The following is a 26,035-nucleotide window of genomic DNA, read 5'->3' on the forward strand; positions in this document are numbered from 1 at the left end:
TTTATATTTTTCAAACTTAATGTCTTTATTGATATTTATTGATGGGTTCAATGTAGTGCCATTTGTAAATTGTGAAATGAACAAATAAGCATGTAAACATATGAGCAAATAAACATATCCGCCACTTCACATACTAATCACTTTTTGTCTCAAGAACATCTAAAATGTGCTTTTGTATTTTTAGCAGTTTCAAAGTGTACATTATTAACCATGGTGAAACACATCTATTCCTTGTGTCTGAGACTTTCTCCCTTTGAATAATGAATGTCTCCTTGCCCTTATTCTACCCTCAGCCCATGATAGCTGCTACTATATTCTTTACTTCTATGTATACTATAAATTCTTTATTCTAATTTTAGAGTGCATTCATAAGTGAGTACCTCACGTATTATGAGATTGGATGCTGTAGAATGTTACATATGTGCTAGCTCCATATATACAGGCCTTATGGTTCCTTTCCTGGTATCTCTGCTGCAATCAACAGGAATGCCCCTAAGTTTATATACTGTAAAAATATAGCTATGGTTTGACATATGACTTAGGTATTTTAAGTGGATTTTATTTTATCATATATTCACATATATTGGTAATTGATTTTTTGTATGTTATGATTGCCTGCTGTGTGCAAGCTTCCCACAGAGGCCAGAAAAAGGTATCAGATTCCCTAAAACTAGAGTTACAAATGGCTGTGGAGTTTCCAAGTGGATGCCAGGAACTCTCCCAGGTCCCTCAACAAGAACAACACCTGCTCATAACTTCTGAGACATTTTCCTAGCCATGATAATTAGTTTTAAACCAGAAGAAATCAAGACAAAGAGAATTAAAGACATTTTATAGTAAAGCTTCTAACTTTTACACGTTTCATCCTAAAGGTGGGAATATTGTAGACTCTTGTTAGTAGGAGTTTTAGAATTACTTAGGTGTGCTGTGACTCTTTCTGATATCAAGCCACTCATTGAATATTATTGTTCCTTCAAGTCATTGAGCACATCCTCCTTTGTGATTTTGGCCCATGCCTCTGGGATTTCACCTGTATCTGTAAATTTTTTCTGGTATTTTTCCTCTAGTTTTGATCTGAAGTGTGAGACAAACCATTTCCAGTATGACTGGGTGGATGAATCTGGGGTGATGCTCCATGTGGCATAATCCCCTCCTGCCTGTCGGTAGTTCTTATATGGGATTTCCCGGTTATTTCCCAAAAGAATGAAGCGGTCACTTGCTACTGAACTGGTACAACAGTCAATGACAAAGTGGTCTGTTTTATGCTTATGCCAACCACTAACAGCCTGAGGACGGTGGAATGGCACACTGTGGTCTCCTTCATGGTGAGGAATGGTATTTGTACAAACTGCATTACACAAAGGACACTGTTTCCAGCAGCCACAGAGATGTTCAGAGAGAATATTCTCAATGTCAGAGATCATTTCATCCATGGGCTTTCTTGAACAGTCCTCTTCTACTTTCCTCATTGCAGGATCCAAAGCTGTGCTCATGGCTTCTTTGAGAAACTCGGTATCCGTTATCTCCTGGTGCTCGATGCTTACCAGGTCTCTTCTTGGGAAGATCAGGTTGCTCCCTAGATGGTCGCAGAACAAATCCAGCCAGCCAGATGCAGTGCTGCCTTTATCTTTAGCTACTGCTGTGGACTCCTGAATGGCAGACAGGATGGCATTCTTTATGTCACCTAAACTTATTTTTAAAAAAGTCTTTATTTTTTTACTTCCTTCATCTGAACAGTATTGTTTAATATGGGTTTCAATATAGCTGCTAAAAAAAGATTTTGTATGATGAAGGTACCGCCAGTAGTTATCAAAGTTTTCTTCTTTTGCCAGAGAAATGAGAATATGTTTCTCCAGGTTAGCCCTGTTTCCATTGAATTCAGGGCAGGTGGCTCGCATGTCTCCAGCAATTTTAATGACCATTTTGCCCCTTATGGTGGCAGAGATAGCAGGGGTGAGTTGTGCCAAAGAAAAATCAACAAATGTTTTGATGGAGGTGGCACCTTGGCACGAGATCTTAAAACTCATAAAGAAATCATCTTTCTTTCTCTCCAGATAGTTCACAGGGTCATTTGCTCTCTTGAATGCCTTGTGCATTTCCTTAAAACTCTTAGATGCTCTTTGGAATAAACATAATGACAACTCCATGATGTATTTGCTTGTAAATGTATATCTTTCCTCAGTATGTGCAGATTTTACTTCTTCTTCTATTATTCTCAGGATTCATGGAAATAACTTGTATTATAATCACACTGTTGCTTATGAATTATTGTTGATAGTTTTATTAAATCTTGTAATAATATTTTCAGTAGTCATATTAATGGATTCTCTATCACAGGCCTTTAATGTCTGAGTCATGAAGTTATACTTCTTATTCATTTTTACATGCTCATCATAATTTATTTGAAATTTGTCTTCAGAATATCTCATTAGTATGTCCACCATGTTTATCTCCTTTTGGAAATATTCCCAGAGGATGTTTTCAGAATCTGTGTCAATGTCAGGTTCTATGACTGGAGGAAGATCTAAGGACACATCACAGACCCATTTTTTCCAAAGTTGATTGAATTTTTCATGTAACTCTTCTTCAGTTAATTCTTTACCTTTTACAGTTAAAGCCAACTTTCTGCTTCTTTCCAACAATTCATTTTCATAACTTGACTTTTTTCTTATCCAGCCTTTCTTGATTCTTTTTTAAATGAATAAGTTCATTGGCTTTTCTTCTGGTGTCTGAAATAAGTGCCTCTTTGAGGATTTTTAGCTTATTTCAAAATTTGATTTCCATTGAACCAGTATTTCATTGTCTGGGTCTTCACTGAAATATTTTTCAAGCTCTTGCTTAATTGCTATATACTTTTCTGTGACTGGAGCCTCAAATATGCTTGTTTGAGTGCCTGAACTTTTCCAGTTCTGAATCTGATTGATTAGCTGGTTCTGAAAGTCCAGCATGTGACTCCTCAGCTCCCAGGTCCAGTGGTTATACATGGTTTCCAGCTTGCTTATGGCCATGATCTCTCTGGTGTTCCTGAAGCTGAAAATAAAGTTCTCATTAACCAGGGCTTTCCACAAATCTTGAACTCGGAATTTGACATCTGATATCCTCATGATACTACCTCTAGGTTCCTGTTTGGCAGTCAAAATAATTTGACTCTTTAGTTCCTGAACATTGTGACTATAGCGAGGATTGGGAGGGGCCATTGGGGATTGCCATCCCAGAGGTGAGCAAAGTAGTAGACATGACTATTGACATCAAACTTAATGACATCACTGAAGTGGGATACATTTGAGCACTCTTCTTGTTCTGCAGCTGTTACTGTCATTTCATCCAGTCTCTGCTCTAAGCACCTCAGTCCTTCCATAGTTTGGTCTTTAGCTGTAACTTCTCCCACATTCTGATGGACAAAGAGGCACTGGGGGAGATTTTCACTTGTTTCATCCTTAGAAAGGCTTGAACAGCTATTTGTAGGATGTCTTGCATCTCCGAGGGATTCTCCCCAAAAATATTGATCAGAGTCAAGTTTCCAAAGGCCAATCACAAAGGTTGCCAACTCATTGTCCCAATTCTGGGATTTGCTGTTGAGTTCTGAAGCCCGAAGTCCTTCAGTGTCTACAACAAGCACAAAGTCAAAGCCAAGTTCTTCTGTGAATGTCTCTTCCACCTTTAGGAGTTGCATGTAGGCCCCCTTGGTACATCTGCCTGCACTGACTGTGAATTGGAGCCCAAACAGGGCATTCAGCAGGGTAGATTTCCCTGAGCTCTGCAGGCCAAGGACAGAGAGAACAAACAGCCTTTTGTCTCCAACTTTCTCTGAGATCTTGTCAAAAATAGCTGCTACCCACTTGAGAGGCACATATGAAGCATCCCCATCCATCAGCTCAATGGGAACACCAGCTATCATCAGGTCTGCAGCAATTTGAGGGAGGCAGAGAAATAGGCTATCTCTAGAGGAGGAAGTTTCTTCCAGAGCTTCATAGATCTGGCCAACTTCTCGGAGAAGGTGCTCAATTCCTAAAGTACAGTCATGAATCTCTGTGGAAATGGCTTCTATCTGCTTCTGCCAGAGTGTCAAGGAGTTGCTCTTCTGTCCTGTTTGCTTTTCTCTTTGTACCATTAACCACAAAGATCTCTGCTTTTTCGTGTAACTTTTCTAGGTGTTCTATAGTCAGGTTATCAAAAAACAGAGTCAGCCACTGCAAAAAGTAGAGTTTGTTGTGGGTTTCTGAATAGTCTTGGAGGAGTTCAAGAACAGAGCGCATTAAATCATTCAGAGGAAAGGCTTTTTCCAATTGCCGACGTCGAATTATTCTTTTATCTGTTTCGATCTCACTCTTATGTTGTTCAATGCTCCGATTCCCCTTTCTCTCAGATGATAGAACTCTTTGTCTTTCTTACACCAAAGGTGCCAAAGTTGTCCTTGAAGGGGTAGTAAATTTTCTTTTGTCTGAGATAACTTGTATTCCTCCAGGAGGGCCATTATAGTCTGTGCCTTTTCTTTGGCTTCCTTGCAGTCTCTCTGGTCTTCATCAATAAGGAATCCTTGTTTTCTAGCTGTCTGGGAACAGTCCTCCAAACTGAGAGCAGTGTTAGAGAGCTCTAGAAAATGTTTGATGACATTGGTGAGCTCCTCTGTTAATTCTGCCTCATTTCTATTCTTGATGCCAATTCTCATTCTGTTACCAGAATTATTTGCTATGGCCTTTTCTTTGTCATCAATCAAGCAGATCAAAGGTGTTGATGACTGACAGAGGTGTCTGACAAGCTTTTGATTTTCTTTATTGTTATCAGAAGCTGACATGAGGATCACAATGACAGAAGAGACAGTCTTGCAGGAAGCTGAGTTTGTTGGGTATGCTCCTTGGCATCTCCATGAAGATTGTGAAGGTCAGACATTTGTCAAATATGTCCTCACTTTGGCCGGCAGGACAGAACCAGCAGATTTCTACTACTCCCTCCATCAAGAGACAGTGTTTGCTGCTTCCTCTGCAGTGTCTGTGAAAAAACACATCATGTTTACGTTTACTGAGGAGAGAGTTCATGATCTGAGATTTGGAAGCAGAGAGGTCATTTCCAACTCTAATGAAGGACACAATGGGTGTAGAGACACGACACATCTGCTGATTCTTGTGAGTGTAGCTGTTGTCCTGCGGAGATTTACTTGCATCTTGCCAACTTTTTCCTGATTTGTCTGAGAGACCAGAGACAAAATTCATTCTGAGAACGTGTGGGGATTTGGCACCACAAGGGGGAGTGCAAACTGACAAATAGAAAGTTTGGACAAAACATATTGCCTGGTAAGATCATCTGCACAGTGTAAAATGGCCATCTGGATATCCATTGGGTGAATGTGGTGCCAGGACTCACTGGCTGAAGGATAGCTAGGACTGTTGTTGCCTTTAATGACATCTTCATATGGATCAAAATCTTCATTTTCTTGATTGGAGGAACCTATGGAGATTTGCTTTTTTATGTTTTCATCATCTTTGAAGACAAGATGTCTCAACCCATAATCCAACATCAGTAGCTTTTGTAGAAAATAGAATGGAAGCTCCTTTTCAGATCTTGGCTGTGAATTGTACACAGAGGTCTTGTAGATGAGATGGAAGTCAGCTCTGCTTATCCTTTTTGGATAGTAACAGTCTAGGCCTAGACGTTGGAGCAAGTCTAGGAAAGGTCCATTTTCTATCATTTGCTTTGTGTTGTTTTCATTACTCTGTTGTTTATAAGTCTGTTTCTTTTCATGGTAGAAACTTTGTAATTGTTTTTTTTACCTCATCCATTGTAAAGAAGGGGTGGTGGTCTTATAGTCTCCATCAATGAGTAACCTTAAATCATTCTCCAGAGTTTCCCAGTCCATGATGTGCTTCATGTTTTCTGAGAATATGTGCAACTTCTTCAGACAACAATTTCCCCATAAGTTGTTTTATTAATGTCAAACGCTGTCTTTCTCTTCTGTAGAAATATCTGTGATTTCCACTGTGGCTCTTAGAGCTGTGTGCACCAGGAATGCCTGTGCTCTGTAATTGCAAATGTTTTTTAAGCTCTTGGTATTTGTGTTGGTTACTTTGCATTTGATCCAAGAGGAATTTTAACTCATCACACCCCAGAAGATGCTGAAAAACACTGTTTACCAATTGATAGCCTGCACCAGCTGCAATGGAGAGTAGCAGCAGCTGCATGTCTGGCTGGTCTGTTTCTCTGAGGTACTTCAAGAAGGAGCTGAGAGCTGTGGTGACCTCATATGTAGCCATTCTTTTCACTTCTTCCACTGTTTCTGGGGACTCACTTTTGAAATTCACTTCCATCAGGTTTTTGTGGGTTTTCTTTAAGGTCTTAATGAATTCATAAAATGAGGTGATTTTGACTTGCTCTTCCTCTGACTCTGACTGATTGATCCATTTCATGATGGATTGTGCCTGAGGAAAGTTTGTCACTTTGTAGACATGAGGTTCTAGAAGGCTGCACAGCTGAGATTTAATAAACTGAGTTTTATAAGTGGGTGAATTTTTGTAGAAGTTGACAGTGTTTATTAGAAAATTCTGCAGATCCCAATCTGTGAGGCATGTATTAATCCAAATGTTGTAACTTTTTATTTTTTGACTCAATGTTTGCATAAAGTCTATTAACTTACTAAGCTGTTCTTCAGGATCAGAGACTTCCCAGCATTTCACATCCTCTAGGAAAAGCTTAGCTTCTTTTCTAGCAGTAAGAAATTCTTCTCCTTCTTGAATCTGGGCAGCGACTCCAGTCAGAGCAGTGTAGTTGTCTTTGAGGTAGTTAGCCACTTGAAGGGCATCCTTAAAATCAGTTCTGTGATTAGACAAGATGATGTCCCAAATAGGTACCAACTGGAGTCCTCTATCAATGACAGACCAGGTTTGATTGCTAGCTACAAGACAGCTGTCCACTGGGTGATTCCATCTGCTTCTGCTGGTCCACCTGTGTGGGCTACAGATAGTTGCACATTGGTTTGAAAGTTTTGATGAGTTGTACTGTCAGACACTGTTTTGAATGTGAGTCTGCCATATTTACATTTGCACCAACTTTAACTCCAAAGCCACTATAGCTGCCCCTTATGTAAATATTCAAAGACTTTTCTGCTTGCTGCTTTACATCAGCCAATTGCTCACTTTTGAAACCTTCTGAAATGGCTTTCCAGCAGTAGATTCCCCCCAGGTGAAGTGGGCCTTGGTTAGCATGGGAGCCAAACCTGTGGAAAAAGTTTTCAGCCCTGTGCTTTAGTAAGGGGAATCCATCTGGGTGTGTAGTCTGCCTCCAGGAGTCCTCAATAGTTTTTAGTTCCTGGAGAGCAGCCTTGGAGAGCTGAAGATGATTGATGTGAAAATGGCAGGTGGCCAATGGAATGTAGCTGAACTTGCTGAACAGTAATAAGATTGCTCTGAAGACGATGGTGGGTATCCTCAGATTCTGTCTGTTTGTTTGATCCATACCAGCTTCTAGACTAAGTCCCCAACCTTCGCCTTAACCAAGGAGTTTGTACTGAAACCTAGTACCTCTATAGTCTGTGTATACATGGCTTGTTCTTGAAAAGATGAAAATTCTTTGTTTCTATCCATGTGCCTTGTTCTGGGCCAACAAGTGAGAACTGCTTAGGGACACTGAGTAGCTCTTCTCTTTTCTGAATCAGGCTTTTTTGGTGGCCGGTCTTATAAATTCCCTGCAGGGCCAGCCCTCCAGATGCCCATCTGACCAGGTCTCTATCTGAGAGGTTTTTGCTCTGAGTCAGGGTCTGTTCCATGTGACTGAGATGTCTCTCCATTATTTCAGTGATGTCTTTTAGGGGCACTTCAGGCACTGGCCAGCACTCCTCAGGGATCTCCATTGCTTGCCTCAGCTCTGCTTCTTTTCTCCTCACTGCCTCTTCTTCTCTGTGCTTCCCCTTCTGACTGCAAGGCTTTCAGAGCCTGCAGTGCCTGTCCTGCCTGCCTCTGCCTGTTCTTTATCATCTCCTCTGGAGTCTCCTGCAGCTCTGCAACACTATTTGGCTGTGAGAGGTCAAGGAGGTTCTCCAGAGCCTTTTTCTCCCATGTGTGTTGTACCTGGGACTTCAGCTTCTGGAGGTCTCTTTTGTCTAAATATTGTAAGGCCTGGCAGAGGTCACACCTAGGTCTTCCTGAAGCTTAGGCATCCAGTAGTCAGCAGACAGTCCCACTTCTGTCAGCATCTCCTTGAGATCGTGCCTCCTTCTGTTTCTTAGCTGAGGCTCATCAGGGATGCAGATTGCTGTTGCCATGGCTCTGTGAGGAACAGATTGTAGTTAGTTTTGTCTGTATCCTTACCTAGGAACTATCAGTTGTGTGGCCAGAAAAGTGAATTACTAATGTTTCTAATGTTACTAATGAGTCTTCTTCATCTCCTGTAATTGTTCATATGTATTATAAAACAACTGTGTGTGTGTGTGTGTGTGTGTGTGTGTGTGTGTGTATGTGATACTGTGATGAGTTGTCACTTTGCCTGATTTTATTTGTTTTAAAGACAGGATTTCTTTGTGTAGCCCTGGATTTTCTGGATTTCACTGTGTATATCTGACTGGTCCTGAACTTGGAGATCTGCTTGCTTCTGCCTCCTGAGTGCTGGGATTAAGTTGTGTAACATGACTGTCTGACACTTTGCTTGATTTTTAAATATTCTGTTGCATAGAATCAATTGCTTTGAGGGAATTTTTGTGAAAGATAGTGTTTGATAACATACATGAGTTTTCTTGTTTGATGTTTTTAAAAACAAATGATATCATCAGTTGATTATGTTTTCCTTATTGATTTTCCTAGTGAAACCAGTGTTGACTGCTTCCATTCCTATTTCTGTATAATTTTCCCCTTACTCTTCAGACAGAGCTTTACTATGTAGCCCCTGGTGGCTCAGAGCTTGTTATTTAGCCTAGGCTGGACTCTGACTCATGATTTTTTTCCACTATGGCCTCTTGATGTCTGGGATTACCAGTGTGCATCACCATGCCTGGTCTTGTCATGTCCTTGTAGGTCATTTCATAATATTAAATTTATCTTCTGGCATTTAGGCATACTACTAATTTGTGTTGTTTCTTATTCTTTTTCTCCTTTTGTTAATATCATCTTTGAATCATATGAAGATGATTTACTAATGGCATCTGCACCTCTGTATGTAGATACAACTACTCCTCTGTGTCCAAGATTTTGTCAAGTTTATGGAAATCTCTCCCTCATTGCCACTAAAGCATTCAGTTACATAAGATTTCACCCTTCAGTTTCATACTTATTCAAGTTTCCTTTCCTCCTATCATTTTTGCCCTACTGAATTACACTAGTAAATGTCCAGGTCAGCAAGTGTTCTATTTATTTTTTTTTTACTCTGAATATGAATTTAGTATACTACTAATACTTAATCTGCTCTTTTACATCTGCCTTCAATGTTGTTTCATTTTTTACTCCCCTGCTATGTCTCCTTTAGATTTGCCTTCTTTATGTTTTTGTTGAGTTGCAATCATAGTTAACCCATTTGTCATGGTTTGAGTGTTTTTCATCCTTCAATGTCATATTTAAATTTATATGTTATTGTACGATATTAAGATGTGAGACTTATTTATTTATTTTTTTTTAAGATAGGGTCTCACTATGTAGCTCTGGCTGGTCTGGAACTGGTTATGTAGGTCAACCTGGCTTTGAATTCTGAGATTCTACCTCCTGAGCAGTGGAATTAAAGGCATGTATTATCATGACTGGCAAGATGTCATACTTTTGAAGATAAGATTAATGCTATTATAAAAGAGCAAGTTTAGCTTCATTTACTTTTTTTGTACCCTGATGATGTTGGCTGCCTCTCTGATCTTGAACTTCCTAACCTCTAGACTGAATTAATCTGTTATAGTAACCTTGAAAGAATGAAGACCAAATTGATACCAGATAAGTGGAGAGTGAGTTTTTGTGACAGAGATGTCAAATTTTAAATATAGCTCTGGAGTTGGACAATAAGCTGGAAGGAATTGGATGCATAGCTATGAAAGCTTATATTTATATGTATAAGAGTATAGAGGCAATTCTGGAGACAGCTCAGAAGAAAAGATTTACCAGACAAACCTGAAATTTCTTAGGAATTACCTAAATATTAGGATCAGAATGTAGTTAGTTAAAGTACATTCCACAAAGTCTCAGACAAAACAAGAAAACAATATTGGAGAGCTAGAGGCAAGGATCTACTTGTTCTGAGGTGGCAAAGAATTTAATTGAATTGTACCCATGCTTTGGCTTTAGGGTTCTATGAAATTGCAACTTAAGAGTGATTAGTTAGAATATATGGCTGAAGAGATATCTAACCAGCAATGTGCTACATGAATCAATTTTAACTATTTACATTAAAAAGTAAAAATAGAAGTGATTTAAAGATACAATTTAAGGGAAAGAAGAATTTAAAGATTTAAAAATTCTTAGTCTACCTATGTAAAAAGAAGGAAATATATGTAAGAGAGAAAACCAAAGAAAGACTCTAATAGCCATTTGATAAAAAAATTAGTATGATAGAAGAAGTTAAATTCTGTTTTCCAGAAGAGATCAGCACGTTCAAGGCAGTATAGCTGTAGACCCAAAATTCTATTTTCCAAAATCATAGAAACATGAGATTTACTTGCCATTCTAATAGTAATAAGAAGTAGAGAATAGAGTATGAGAGTTATCTATTATGTATGGGGTTAGTGACTGTGTGACTGGGCAAGTTCAGCCTCCTTTTACCCTTTTGCTTCTCAAAATTCAAGGGATGTTGTAACAAGAAGGTATTGACCAGACAACAGTTCCTTTCTCTTAGACTTCTCTATTTCCAGAATTGCACACCAGTTTATTTATATTCTCACTATATTATTTTTCTCTCTTGACTTTTAGATGCATTACTAATTTGGTTTATGTCAATTCCTCTACTCTTTATTATCTCTTTAAATTATATGAAAAATTTTACTGCTATTCCCCACATCTTACAAATTAATATTTAAATCATTAATTATGTGTATATCTCAGGTATTTTGTTAATACAACACAGGTTTTTTATGTTATTACATGTTATTAATTTATTATTGATATTTACATTTTCTAAATTTTCCATAAATGCACACTTTTCCTAAATAGAAAATATGCATTTAAAGAAAACAGGGATAATAATTAACTGTATTACCAATCCTGTGAGGATTACATAAAATACCAAATATAAAATTCTGAACATTTACTTTATTTTTTATTGGATATTTTATTTACATTTCAGATGCCATCCACTTCCCCCATTTCCCCTCCCTAGAACTCCCATATCCCATGCCCCCTTCTCCTTTTTGCTTCTATACAATTTTTAAAAATGTTAATCAAAGGCTTTATAAGTTTGGTAGTGCTCAATATCAATCAGAAGTGTAACCCAACCTAGATATATCGAGTATCTTTGACTGGTAGAGACAAGTGAACATCCGCTTCCACATCCCCAGCCTCTTTCTTTCTTGCTCTCATCACCTAGCTCCTCCTCTCCTTCTCCTCCTCTCCTTACTCCTCCTCTTCCTCTCCGTGCTCCTCCCACCTTAGCTCCTCCTACATATCACCCTTCCTGTTAAAATAAAACTTTTCTCTCAAAATACAATTAGAGCATAACTATACCGATTTGTGTCAGTAAGGTGCAAGATAGACCTAACACCCAGTCCATCATTTTGTTGACTAAACAGAACCTCTGTCATCTATCCTAACTAAAACACTTAGTTCTGAACCTGGCTTTTTCCTTGGCTTTAGAATGAATGTTCAGCTGAAGACCATCCACTCAAATCTTTTTTCTCAAAGTAAATAGCCAGGATTGGCTATGAGACTATAAGTTTTCAACCCTGTCAGAAATCCAGAATGACTGAGTTAACTGAAATTATGGGAAGCACAAAGCATAGCTTCTAAAATTTAGCCAATTTATAGAGACTGCTGAACACCTGGACAGTCCCTATACTACAGAACGTTGGAGCATCTGATTGTCAGCCTTCTGGCCCAGGATCATCTGACAGACATAGTGATGCAGAATTATTAAGGGCTGATTACTCTGTCTTGGCAGATATAATCAGTCGACTATTCTGCAAGTGTGTCCTTTTCTGGACAGTGATTTGTCTGTAGATGGAAAGAGGCAATTATTGCCTAGTGGCTGTCTCACATAACTAGAGTAATTCCAAAGATGCTCAATTTCTTTTTAGAATCCAAGACAGGAAGCTGTCAGAAGCAGACAGGTCTCTAATCAAAATGAACAGTAATACAGAAATGTGTATAACATCAATTCTGTGGACTTCTGATGTTTTGAAAACCAACTATCCATGTAAGGTAATCTGGACTACAACACAGGTTTTAAGACACATTCTTATTTTCATCTTGTGCTTCCTGAATTCTCTATGTCAGTAAAATTTGAATATGAACTTTTATGGTGTACTCAGCCATTGAGACCAACTTTTTAATGAAGATACATAAAATAACTTGATAAAATTCTAAAATAAAGAGCTCATGATTTGATAAATGGGACCTCATGAAACTGGAAAGCTTCTGTAAGGCAAAGGACATAGCCAATACGAACAAATCAGCAACCTACAGATTGGGAAAAAGTCTTCACATCCAAACAACTCCACATCCAATAGAGGGCTATTAGTCTCCAAAATCTATAAAGAACTCAAGAAGATAACACCAAGAAACCAAACAACCCAATTAAAAAATGGGGTGTAGAACTAAACAGAGATTTCACAACAGAGGAATGTTGAATGGGTGAGAAGCACTTAAAGAATTGTTCAAGGTTCTTAGTCATCAGGGAATGCAAATCAAAATGACCCTGAGATTCACCTTACACCAGTCAAAATGGCTAGGATCAAAATCTCAGGTTACAGCACTTGGTGGCATGTGGAGAAGAAGGAACACTCCTCCATTGCTGGTGGGACTGCAAACTGGTAAAACCATCTGGAAGTCACTTTGGAGGTTCCTTAGAAAATTGGAAATAGTTCTACCTGAAGACCCAGCTATACCACTCTTAGGCATATACCCAAAAGATGCCTCACCATGGAACATAGGGGCAGGTGTTTCCACTATGTTCATAGCAACCTTATTTGTGATAGCCAGAAGCTGGAAACAACCCAGATGTCCCAAAACAGAAGAATGAATACAGAAAATGTGGTTCATTTACACAATGGAATACTACTCAGCTATTAAAAACGAGGACATCATGAGTTTTGCAGGCGAATGGATAGAACTAGAAAAATACCATCCTGAGTGAGGTATTTCAGACCCAAAGGACATGCGTGGTATGTACTCACTAATAAATGGATATTAGCCAAAAAAAGTACAAAGTACCCAAGATACAGGCCATAGAACTCAAAAAGGTCAACAAGCTGAAGGGCCCATGTGAGGATGCATCAGTCCCACTTGGGAGGGAGAAGAAAGCGTAGGAAGGTATCACTGTTTGCAGATGATATGATAGTATACATAAGCAACCCCAAAAATTCTACCAGAGAACTTCTCCAGATGATAAGCAACTTCAGCAAAGTGGCCAGATATAAAATTAACTCAAATCAGTAGCCTTCCTTTATACAAATGATAAACAGACTGAGAAAAAAATTAGGGAAACAACTCCCTTCACAAGAGCCACAAATAATATAAAATATCTTGGGGGTAACTCTAACCAAACAAGTGAAAGACCTGTATGGCTTGTAGGTCTTCAAGTCTCTCAAGAAAGAAACCAAAGAAGATCTCGGAAAATGGAGAGATCTCCCATGCTCATGGACTGGCATAATTAATATAAAAAAGTAGCCATCCTACTGAAGGCAATCTACAGATTCAATGCAATCCCCATCAAAATTAAACACAATTTTTCAAAGACATGAAAAGAGCAATTCTCAAATTCATCTGGAAAGGCAAAAAACCCAGAATAGCCAAAACAATTCTTCTTCTTCTTCTTTTTTTTTTTAACAAACCAGCAATAATATTTTTTTAATTAAATTTATTTTTATTGGATATTTTATTTTCATTTCAGATGCCATCCCCTTTCCCCATTTCCCCTTCCTAGAAAATCCCCATCCCATGCCCGTTTTTCCTTTTTGCTTTTATACAATTTTTTAAAAATGTCAATCAAAGGCTTTATAAGTTTGGTAATGCTCATTCAGAAGTGTAACCCAATAACCAACCTAGATATATCAACTATCTTTGACTGGTGGAGACACGTGAACATCTGCCTCCATGTGTCCCCCCACCCCTTCTTTCTCTCTCTTTCTCATCACCTAGCCAAAACAATTCTTAACAATAAAAGAACGGCTGGGGGAAATCACCATCCCTGACCTGAAGCTTTATTGCAATAAAGCAATAAAGCAATAGATTAGAGCAATAGTGATATAAACTGCATGGTATTGGTACAGAGACAGACGGTTAATCAATGAATAGAATTGAAGACCCAGAAATAAAATCAAACACTTACAGACACTTGATGTTTGACGAAGATGCCAAAAATATACAATGGAAAAAAGAAAGCATCTTCAATAAATGGTGCTGGTCTAACTGGTTGTCTGTATGTAGAAAAATGAAAATAAACCCATATTTGTCACCTTGCACAAAGCTCAAGTGCAAGTGGACCAAGTCCAAGAGACTTCCAAAACATTATGGGTTATTTCTATTGCCCCTGGTAGCCCCCTCACATTCTTAGAGATAGAAGATAAGTGCCTATTGCTGAAGGTATCATTCACTTCAGACACAGGGACCAGAGGACCTGAGCTGGATCTAACCTGAAAGCTTCCTCCTTGAGAACTAGCTTTTATGTTAGTAGAAGGGGCTATGCAAGCTTTCAAAGAATAGATGCAACCTAGTTATGATGCCTATGGACCATTGCAATAACCAGAATGGCATGAAGGCTATAGGTGTGTCACAAATACTTTGGCATAACCAATAGCTCTCTAATTGAACATAAGAACTGCTCAACAAGAGAAAACCATGCCTGGGACTGGAAACCTAGCCAACTAATCCATGCTAATGAAGTCATGGATCTTGGAGACCATACAATTGCCACTTTACTAAACCAGCACAACATATAACTACATCTTAAGTATTTGCCCTTATATTTAGAACATATCCTATATACACATAAAAGTATAGTCTTACTCTTCATCAAGAAAACTCTATAACAAATTGAGACAAATACAGAAAACTACAACAGATCAAATAGCAGAATTGCAGAGCTCAGACCTAACTACTCCATCTACAATACAACTCCTATACCCTAGGCTCAGGGATCATTGCAGAAAAGGGGATGAAAAATTATAAAAGTCAGATATATATTATACATATACATATAGCATATGCACATATAATATATAATATATTATCTATATGATACATGATAAATATATAATGTAATATACATAATAAGCTTATATATGTGTGTGCTTCTACTACATATTACATATGATAACATATATATTATGTGTTGTGTTTTATAAAATGCAATATAATGCGGTGGGAGGGAGTACCTTAGCAGACCCTACCAAGGTGTTCCCCTAAGGAATAATCACCATGTGAAAGGCCTAGTACAAAAGGAAGTTTATTGGGGGAGGGAGTCAGGGGTCAGAGTGGGGACCTGGAAAGAGAAAGGGGGACAGAGAAGGACAGAGGACGGAAAGAGAGAGGGGAAGAGAAGAAGCTGAGAACACATGGGGAAGAGAGAGAGAGAAGATAGAGAGAGAGGTGGGGAGTCAGGCAAGCTGAGCAGTCCTTATATGCTTGGCTCCTGGCTCTACCTAGCAGGCAGAGAAGCAAGCTGTTGCTAGGTAGCTGTTGTGGGGGGAGCCTACGAATAATTGCTAGTGTGTGTGTGTGTGTGTGTGTGTGTGTTACACACATATAATATATACTGTTATAATATTTAATATATATCAAACAGGCACACACACATACATACATACACACACACACATACATACACATACATAAACAAAGGAAAAGATGCCATGAATTTGAAAGAGAGTAAAAGCTTGGTGAATGGGAGGGCTTGAAGAGAGGAAAGAGTTTGGGAAAATGAGGTAATTATATTATAATCTCAAAATACTTTTTCATTTTTTGCTTTTTAATTTTAATTAATTAATTTTATACCCAACCACAGTTTCCCCTCCCTCCTCTCCTCTTATAGTTTACCCCTTCCCCATCCACTCCTCCTCTGTTTCTTTTCAGAAAAGTGGAGGCCTCCCATGGAAATCAATCAACTCTGGTATATCAAGTTGTAGTAAGACTAGGCATAGTCTTTCCTGTTGAGGTTAGACAAGGCAGCCCAGTAGGAGGAAAGGGTCTTAAAGGCAGGCAACAAAGTCAGACACAGCCCCTGTTCCCACTGTTAGGAGTCCTGCATGAAGACCAAGCTAATTCTCAAAATAATCTCAAAATTAGAAAGAGAGACCCTAAAAATAAATTGAAAATAAAAATAAAAGCAAAAATAAACAAACAAAACCAAAAGCTAGACATGTCTGCATTTGTCTGTAACCTCAGAATTGAAGAGCAGAGACAAGTAGGAACTAGCTGGCCAGCAGGCCTAGCCAAAGCATCAAATTTCAGTTACTTGCATGTACCAAATGTTAATTTACAGACAATTCAACTGGGCTCCTCCTAGGAACCTAGCAACAGCAGCCTAGAAACAAGTTACATCACCACCAGCAGCCAGGTAGGACTGCTCAGTTACTTCAGCTTTCTCTCTCTCTCTCTCTCTCTCTCTCTCTCTCTCTCTCTCTCTCTCTCTCTCTCTCCTCTCTCTCTCCCTCTCTCTCTCCCTCTCTCTCTCCTCTCTCTCTCTCTTTCTCTTCTCTCCCCTCCCTCCCTCCCTCCCTCCCTCTCTCCCTCCCTCCCTCCCTCCCTCCCTCCCTCCCTCCCTCCCTCCATCCCTCCCTCCCTCCCTCCCTGCCTCTCTCTTGCTTTCTCTCTCCCTCATCTTCTTTCTCTCGGTTTCCATGTGTTCCTGACCAGCCTCTTTTCTCTCTTTCTGTCTTTCTCCATCCCTACCCCTCTTTGTCTATCTCTACTCCTTTTCAGGCTTTCAATCCCTTCCCTTTCCCAATGAACTTTCTTTATATTAGGCCTGTTGCATGGCAGTAGCCGGTCTGCCAACTTGTTTCTGCTGTAGCTACATTACTCCACATTATAAAGCATAACATTGATGTTGAGATACAACACCATACACACATATACCATACAAGTAAATAAGTAAATACAACAAAATTAAACAAAACAAAAAGTAAATATGGGAAAATATTGTTAAGACATATACCCAATACATTAGATAACCTTGATTAAAGAGAGAGAAAAAAAGAGCACTCCACAAAAACTGAAGCAGAGAGACAAAAACCACAATAGATCTATAATAAATAGATAGCTTGAACAATCAAAAACTTCCTAACAAGCCAAATATCTTCACTGGTAAACTCCACAGTCACTTAACAAACTAGTACCAATCTTTAGCACATTCTTACAGAAATAGAAGAGGAGGAAACATTTGTTAACTTGTCCTGTGAGGTCAGCATTACCTTAGTATCCAAGTCAGACAAGGATGCCATAAAAAGAAAACATAAATATCCTTTATGAATGTTGATAATAATACTAGAAACTGTAATCCAGAAATATAAAGATTATACACTAACCAACTATAGTTTCTTTCAGGCATATAAGCATCACTTGATGTATGAAAGCCATTAAATGTAATATGGCCACATAAATAGTATGAAGGGAAAACACTTCACATAATTTCTTGAATTCAAGGAGCAAAATCACTTAACAAAGTCCAACCTTGTTTCATGATAAAAATAACAAACTAGGAATTGAGGACACCTTCTCAGAATGATAAAGGCATGAAACACCTGTTAGTTCTTGAGCAAATTTAGTATTGAATTTATTATCTTGGGCAGGTATTCTACTCGTAGATATATATTCTAAAGAACTGAGAATGGGTGTCCAAATATGTAGTTGTACAGAAATGTACCAGTCACAGTATCCAAAAGATGGTAAGAACCCAGATGCCCATCAACTGATGATAGATGAAGAAATTGTGGAATAATCATGATAAAAGTAAAGTAATAAAAAGGAATACAATATTGATGTGTGGTACAATATGGATAAACCTTATCAACATTGTTCTAAGTGAAGAAAGCCAGAATGTCAAACACTTTGAAAGTCTACACTAGGTAAATCCTAGGGATTAAAGGCAGATCATTGCCAAGGAATTGGAGAGGTAGTAGTGGGAGCTGATTGCATTTGTGAGTGTGGGGTTTTCTTTTGTGATAAGAAAAATATTTTGGGATTTTCTAGAGATTGTTGTTACACAACTTTTTGAATATACTGAATGCCATTGAATTGCACAACTTGAAATGATTAATTTGAAATGATTAATTTTATGTTGTATACATTTTACTTCAATGAAATTAAGTTCTATAGATGTGTAACTAACATGTATGTAAAACAAAAATAATAAAACTCAATGCCCTTTACTTCCCAAGGACTTATTATTAGCTATGTTCTGGAGCTCACTTTCTTGTGTCGTATATGTATAATAGATATGATGTAGAATTAGGTGCTAATACACATATCTTCCAACTTTCCAGTGGAGTTAGGAACTTGAAATTGGCCACAGAAGAAGAATATCTTTTTGTAATAGAAATAGCTAAATATCACAAGCCTGGAATTTCCTCTTTTTAGAAAGTTGATTGTTAAACATTTTCATCATTGACTTCAATCTTTCAAAGTATTTATCTGTTTGTTTCTCCTTAATTCTGACTGTGATCCCCTACTAAGTAGGAAATAGATAAATCTAGCAGAACAGACTAAACACTAAATCTTGTAAGAAAAGAGCTATACCATATTAGGGAATAGCCTTTCCTCATCAGCTTTTAACATGCAGTGTAAACAAATTCTGCCAGCCCTTCCTCCTAGTGGCCTAAGCAGCAACAATCAACCTTTGTTACATGGACCCTAAATCTCAGGAAGAGACAGTGGTGACATTTGCTTTCTTCCTTTGTGCAAGCTGTGATGTTTTTAACCTGAAAAATTCAATATTTTAACATGGCTACAGGAGATCAGGTCTAAAGGTAAATTTCAAAGAGAAAAATAAAGTTAGTTTCTGTCCTATATATCCTTCAAAGAATTAATCAGAGAGTGAGCTTCTCTAAGCACAGGCATCTTTCACCTATCAACCCAACATCTACCCACCCCACAAGACACTAAAAAGAAATGCATTTATTTGAGGCAGATAGTTTGTCTCATTTTTCTAAGCCTAGACTTGCAAAACACCATGTTTTGTCTGCTGGTTTCTTCTCATAAATGCTTCAGGTAAGGTAGAGGAACTGGGTAGTCGAATCTCTAGGTCTACTCCATGTATCTTACTGTCTCTGTATTTAAATTATATAGCTAGCCTTATCTTTAAAGCTTGATTAGGAGATGCAGTATGTTGTGCTATCTAGCTTTATCTGTGTCTGTAAGAAGATGAATATAAGGAGATGCAATACGCTCAGAGATCTCCCAGATGCCCATGGAAGAAAATTTGTCACCCGAGCACTGGGGCTATATCACACTAGAAAAATAACAGCATAGCACAGGAATTGCCACATTGTCTACTACCGAAAGGGGAATTTGGATAAAGGAGCATCCCAGATTTTAAAGAGGGAGAACTCAGAATACTGTGTACCGCAAACTTTGTCAAAACTCTTTATCTTTTAGGTATATAAGTGCGTACAAGGATAGCACGTGCTAGAGGGAATCAGATATACATCTTTGAGAACCCTCCTTTTGAATCCTTTCATTCTCTGGAATAGGGTGATTTAAAGCAGATGGTGCCAAAACTTTAAAACAAATGTAATTCAGTTTTGGTGAGAAGGGGAAAGAAGTGAGTAAGGAAGTTTAGGGCCAGGACAGAAGACGAACAGTGTTGCTTGTTGTTCTTGGTCTGAAATGGTTTTGGTTCCACGGGAGCTCTGTTCTTGCTAGAGGACAGAAACACTAGAGATATTTTGGGATACTACTGGCTCACACTCTTGTTTCCTGACTGTTAGCCAGATCATGCTGCTTTGTAAAACCACTTCCATGTTGGTTGAACTGTGTTAACTCACTTAACTTGGGTTCCAGAACTAAGGCAAACTAAAGTTTCTCTAGATTCTTGCCTTCCCCATGGGCACCAAATCAAGGTCACCCAGGATAGATATTTATAGAGCACCTAACATTCTTTAATTAACTGGTGACCCCTAGCAGTGGCCAAATGGTGTGCCAAAAAGGGAACTTTAAAACATCTTTCTTGCCACACTTTTGTCCTTTAACTATCCCAGCTTCTAAGTGGATGGCATGCTCTGATTCTTACAGCAACCTCTCTGCAGTTTTATTTGGAGGAAACTCCAAATAAAGGTTGGCATTGTGGGCAAGTCACTTGTTCTTGTCTGTCTTTCCTTCTCACTGAATTTTCATTATCTTTCTTTTCCTTTTATATAGCAACATTGGTAGCATAGCAGCTGTACATTAAGGTGGGACCAAAGTTTTAGACCAGGGTCACCACATGCATGGGCTAACTGCACTGACCAGCTCATCTCTGTGCTGTTACTCAGTTTCTGCCATTAGGTTCTGGAGGAATTTCCTAATCTAGCAGCCCAGTGGCAGTGCCCTCTTACTAGACAGGAGCTCTTCTTGTTTCCTTTCTGCTAAGCTCTTATCTGGGAACCTAAAAAGAGTTTAGAACTCTTCTCATATCTCATCCTACTGTTTGTGAAATTTATTCTTTAAGGTTACAAATCAGATGACAAAGAAGCCACTTGGTCCAGGGTGGCTTTGGTGGCCATTGGTGTAGCAATACAAAAAGATAACACTCAACTCAAATGGGATAAAAAGTTTACTGTAGAGCCAAATATTGAGACCAGGAGTGAGACTGGCTACCTGGTAGGCAGCTACATAGGGAGAGGTGACAAAGGTGGTGTGTTTCTAAGATGGCTGGCTTCTTCTTTATCCTTCTGACTTGAGAGAAAAGCCTGGCAGTTTAAAACAAAGTCCTTGTAAACTTTTGTCTCCCACCAGTAGGCCTCCTGTGGTGGACTGGCTCAATGAGTTCAAGGCCTAATCAGGACCTGCCACACAACAGTTCTGGGCCAATCAACCACACTCTCTTCCTTCAAACAGACCAACCCTAAAGTAGGGGAGGAAGACTCTTCAGAGGCTTTAAAATAACTTTAGCCCTCAAAAATAGACAGCTTCTTTCACCTTTCTGAGTCCCCTGCCTGCCTTTGCAGAGGGTCTTTTTTTGTTTCCCCTGTCTGCTGTGTGCATGCATTTCCCCAACAACTTTTTCCAACTGCTGACTGTTGTTGATTTCTCTTCTGCTTCTCATTGTGCTAAAGAATTTTCCTACCTTTTAATTTTTTAACTGGCAGAAAATTGGACCTGATCAAGGCCGCTCAGCATTACTCCCCCATTAACATCAGCGATTATGGCCTGGGAACATAGATTCAGGTTACCCAAATTCATGAAGTTTTTTATAACAGAACAAAGAAAGTCATGAATAGAGGTGTTTTTCAGATGCATTGGTGGAAACACTAAATAGGTAGTTAAAACAGAATGGTGAAATCTCAGGTATAGGCCTCAGATGGTACCTGGTAACTAAGTTTTGATCTATAGAATCTAGATTTACGTTAACATATTCCAAAAGGCTTGTATATGTTAGTCACAGGATGTTAGGTCTGGTATGAAGCTGGGAAAGACCAATTAGGGGGTAAAGGTAGCTCTAGATAAATTGTAATTAGGCTGTGAACCTGAAACATCTCAAACTCTCCACAATCACTGAAATATTCATCAGTTAATCAGCCTTCCAGGTTTTATTCTGAGGTTGTAGCTTCTTTCTAGGAAATTTTGATTAAAATTATCAGGGACTGTATTCCCCAGAACTATTACTTATCTGAAGTAACACTCTGTTTTTCTAAAGAAACCTCAAACACTTTCTCCTATGTCAGTTTGACCATAATATATGGTAAAACATCATAAGTATTGCAATCAGAATGCCCAGAATGTATGAGGCTATTCCAAAGAAATGCTTCCTTGTTCTGGCTGTCTGGATTGTTGAAGCAGAGCCCTTCAAGTGATTGGGATTATTCCCAGACCACTTTGCTGGGGAGACTAGAGCATAAACAACTATGGGCCGATGATGAGCAGGACCACTCCTGGACCAGGGTAGCTAAAGCTGGAGGATGATGAGTTTGCAGCCTGGGGTGGGCTTCATATTGAGAATTTGTCTCAAAGCTAACAACATAAGTTAAGTGACTTGTGCCAACTCTTCTAAAAGTAACTAAAGCCAAGTGATTATAGAAAATAACTTTGTGAAGGGCAAGACAGTGCAGAGGTTCCTCCAGTTTGTATTTTTGATGAGGGTATTTCACATTTAACTAGAATTTGATCTCCTTGTTGGAGAATCCTGTGGAGAAATTTTGAACTCTATTCTAGGACCTGAGGCCAGCACACCCCAGCTAATTTATCTTAGTTTCTGGTAAACTGCATGCTTGTGTAACACCCACCTCCTAGATGGCTGGAATACAGATTTTCAGTGGCTATAAAGTGTGTCTGGGTGGCTACCTCTCATAGGCTCCCGTAACAGTTGTTACGTATGGTTACTTAACAGTGAATGACCTCTGCTTGTACTGTTTTTGATATTTATTTTAGGCACAAACATATTTTTAGGAATTTTCACCCCAGCAAGGAAAGTCACTCAACAAATAGACAGATGGATGTGTTACACATGCTCCATTCCAGGGGGCAACAGAGATGCTCTTATCCTCAATGCAAATACAAATTTGTCTCACACTCCAAAAAGGAATGGACCTCTCAGCGAGGATATAGACTAAAGATGACTGTTGAACTCAAGGGAAACAGAAGAGACTTTTGTCCCAAACAAAATAATAAAATAATTATTAAGGTATATCATAACTTAAATAGTCTAAAAAGAAAAAAATACCTACTGACATTACTATACCTTTAAAAAAATAAAGTTAAATATGTAGTGTATTTTTTGTTGTTTTGACATCTGAAGTAATTTCTTTCATATTCCTATCAAATGAAGATTTTCAGATCTCTCAGTGCAAGCTCTCTCATGTCTTCCTTAGCTCAGGCATACACATTTCCCTTATAGGCAGGAACAACAGTCAGCCTGGACAAGCTTTAGAAAATGGATCTTTGACCATCACCAACTCCGAAAATTAAAGGATCAAAGTCTCAGAAGGGGAAATCGAGGCTAGATACAAAAGACAAAGAAGACCAATGGTCTATGAGAGAAGAAACAAGTCTTTTACCTTGGGATTTTAGGTTGACTTTCCTGATGATTGAGAATCAAGAAACTTCAATACAGCTGAGTGAGCCAAAATCAACTGTACAGACAATCTGTTTTCCTGAAGATGTCTCAAACAGGCTAAAAACATTAACAAGTGAATTATGTTTACTTAGGGCAAGAACGTTTGTAAAGTTGAGTTTTGTTAAATTATCAATTCTCCAAATCTGAATGGTGTACCTCATAAGAACACAGTATCATTAAAAAACTGAAAAATTCCCTAAGATAAAAATAAGTAAACCAGCTTATATATGTTTAACTTTTAAGCTTTTCTTAAAAGGTAACCTTAGCTTACTCTTAAACCTTGATATAAGTCATACTTTTTGAGGAATGTAACTTAGCAACATAATGGCATATATAACCATTGTAAAGACACTTAAGAGTGGCATTATCTTGGGAAATTGGCATCCTTGTCATGGCATGGGGTCCACTGTCCTTTTCTATGTCTCTATGTCTGAATACTTAACCAGCTCATCAGTTTGTTTTACTCTGGCTCATATTGAAGTCTTTTGTGCAGTGCAGTTAAGGATCCAGTTTCACCTGAGCAGAAAGTCCCTAAGGGAGAGGGGAACTGGTCAAGATGATACAGTCTGTCTTCACATGCTGTCTTGTGCCATTACACTTAACATCTCCAGTTTTTGCTAAATCTGTAAATGAATTAACTTCATAATTTTAACTTCTACATGTATTATTTCATTTTCACTTATTACTGGTAAATGTTTATATGCAGAGCCAGACCTTAGGTTAGGGGCTACAATAATATATCCTTTTCTTAAATACCCATCCTCTCCCATCTTTCTTCTTCTTCATGGTTGTTGACCTTGTACATTATTGCCTGGTCACTTTCATGCTGTCTCTGTTTTAGGGCTTGACAGTGATATCCTATCCCATCTCAGTGATATCTTTATGGTATCTTTCATGGATCATATTGGTCAAAAGATGGGCTCTCTTCTGTGCTAGCCACAATAGTCCCTGCTACTCACCTGATTTCCAATAACAATGTTATAGCCCATTTGAAACTTTTGTTCTTGGAAAAAATTTTAACTATAGTTTAAAAATCCATTCATTTTGTGTTTTGATAAAGTGCCTACTTCAGAGTTATTCACAAGCCTTAGATGTGACTCATGCCTTCTTTTTATAACTACTGACAGGCAATCACAGGATCTTCCAGTTCCTGTTCTTTGTCATATAGATTAGCTGAATCATTTAATCCTTCAAGATTATTTAAAACAAACTGTTTCTTACCTTGACCAAACATTGGGTAAGCTTCATCCTCTAGGACCCTGAAGTGAGACTGGGTCTTATTATGTAGACAAGGCTGGCCTCAAACCCACAGAAATCCACCTGCCTCTGCTTCCAGAGTGCTGGGATTAAAAGTTTGCGGCACCACACCTAGCTTTTGCTTTTGTTTTAAACATTAATGAATATCAACTTCATCTTTGTGTTTTTAGCACATTTTAATCTCTGTGTGTCTCTACTTTGTCTGATCATTTTAATTAGTTGCTCTTTCTATCTTATTCTCTAGGTCTGTTTTATCTCTATCTACCCCATTTCCCACATTCTTTTCACCTACTTGTCTTCTTGATGCCAAATTCCTGTAGCATGTTGCTCCCAAGAGACTTGCATGGAGAGTAGGCTCTTCCCCCAAGGCTGAATCTCTGCTTTCTCACAGTTTCATCTCAGGGTTTGGCTCTTTGTGTAAGTGGGGACTGAATTTATTCTCCAAGCAGAAAAGAAAACCCAACCCGAGTTTAATTATTAATGAAAGATTTCACTGTGATGTGCTTATGTTTTATTGTGACTCTTAGGTTTAAAAATTATCAAGAAGTTCAAGTACAAACCTTAATAACTGCTCCGTAAACCTTACTGATCTAATTCAAATAGCTCAAAGTATAGGTAATAAAGATATCATAGCAGAATTTGGGCCATAAGGGCAATTCAGAACAACAGCTCCAAATAAAATGACCTGATATAAACACACATTTACAGTTTTTTTTCTAGTTATCTTGGGAATACAAGTCAGACTAACTCAACCCGGAGATCCACTAAAAACTTGGAACAGTTTGTATAGCTAAGTCTACTATCCGCTGGCCAGTATTCCTGCAACCAGACTGTTCTTTGATCCTGTAAATGCACTGGGTGTGTTCCTTCTCCCATAAGACTTTTCCTTAGTGTGTTTGGTTGCAATGGGTAGAGAAACACCATCATCAGCCACCTTTTAAGTTAACCTTTCTGTTAGCAGCAAAAATCAGAAGAGAGACAAGTGCAGCATTAATTTTGCTCAACAGGACACACATATCCCCCAACATGAGAAAAAAGATGTTTCACTGAAAGTTTTTGTTGAACAAATGTTTTTATCTTCCTTTTAGTGGTGGCTTCTACCTGTGAACTCCTAGGAGGTCTGATTGGCTGTTATTAAAACTTTCTCAGTTTATAGTTTAACTTAAATTTCCACACTATTTCCTACTACCTTTCTTTCTTTTTTTTTTGGTCTATAAATCCTCTTTTTTTAAATATATTTTTTTATTAGATATTTTATTTACACTTCAGATGGTGTCCCCTATCCCCATTCCCCCCCCACCCCCCTTAGGAAACCCCTATCCCATGCCCCCTTTTTCTTTTTGCATTTATACATTTTTTTAAAAAAATGTTAATCATAGGCTTTATAAGTTTGGAATTGTTCAATCAGAGGTGTAACCCACTG

General features: G+C 38.4%; 1 pseudogene across 1 annotated transcript; it reads right to left on the minus strand.

The window, feature by feature from the left end:
- LOC117702467 (interferon-induced very large GTPase 1-like) lies at positions 1 to 25,007 on the minus strand (annotated as a pseudogene). The gene is made up of 3 exons (XR_013070416.1): positions 24,905 to 25,007; positions 23,297 to 23,412; positions 1 to 8,255 (listed from the first exon to the last, which is right to left on the minus strand). The product of XR_013070416.1 is annotated as an interferon-induced very large GTPase 1-like (transcript).
- Between the last annotated feature and the right edge of the window lie 1,028 nt (positions 25,008 to 26,035).

This window comes from Arvicanthis niloticus, unplaced genomic scaffold (assembly GCF_011762505.2).
Source record: "Arvicanthis niloticus isolate mArvNil1 unplaced genomic scaffold, mArvNil1.pat.X pat_scaffold_811_arrow_ctg1, whole genome shotgun sequence".
NCBI classification, from domain to species: Eukaryota; Metazoa; Chordata; class Mammalia; order Rodentia; family Muridae; genus Arvicanthis; species Arvicanthis niloticus.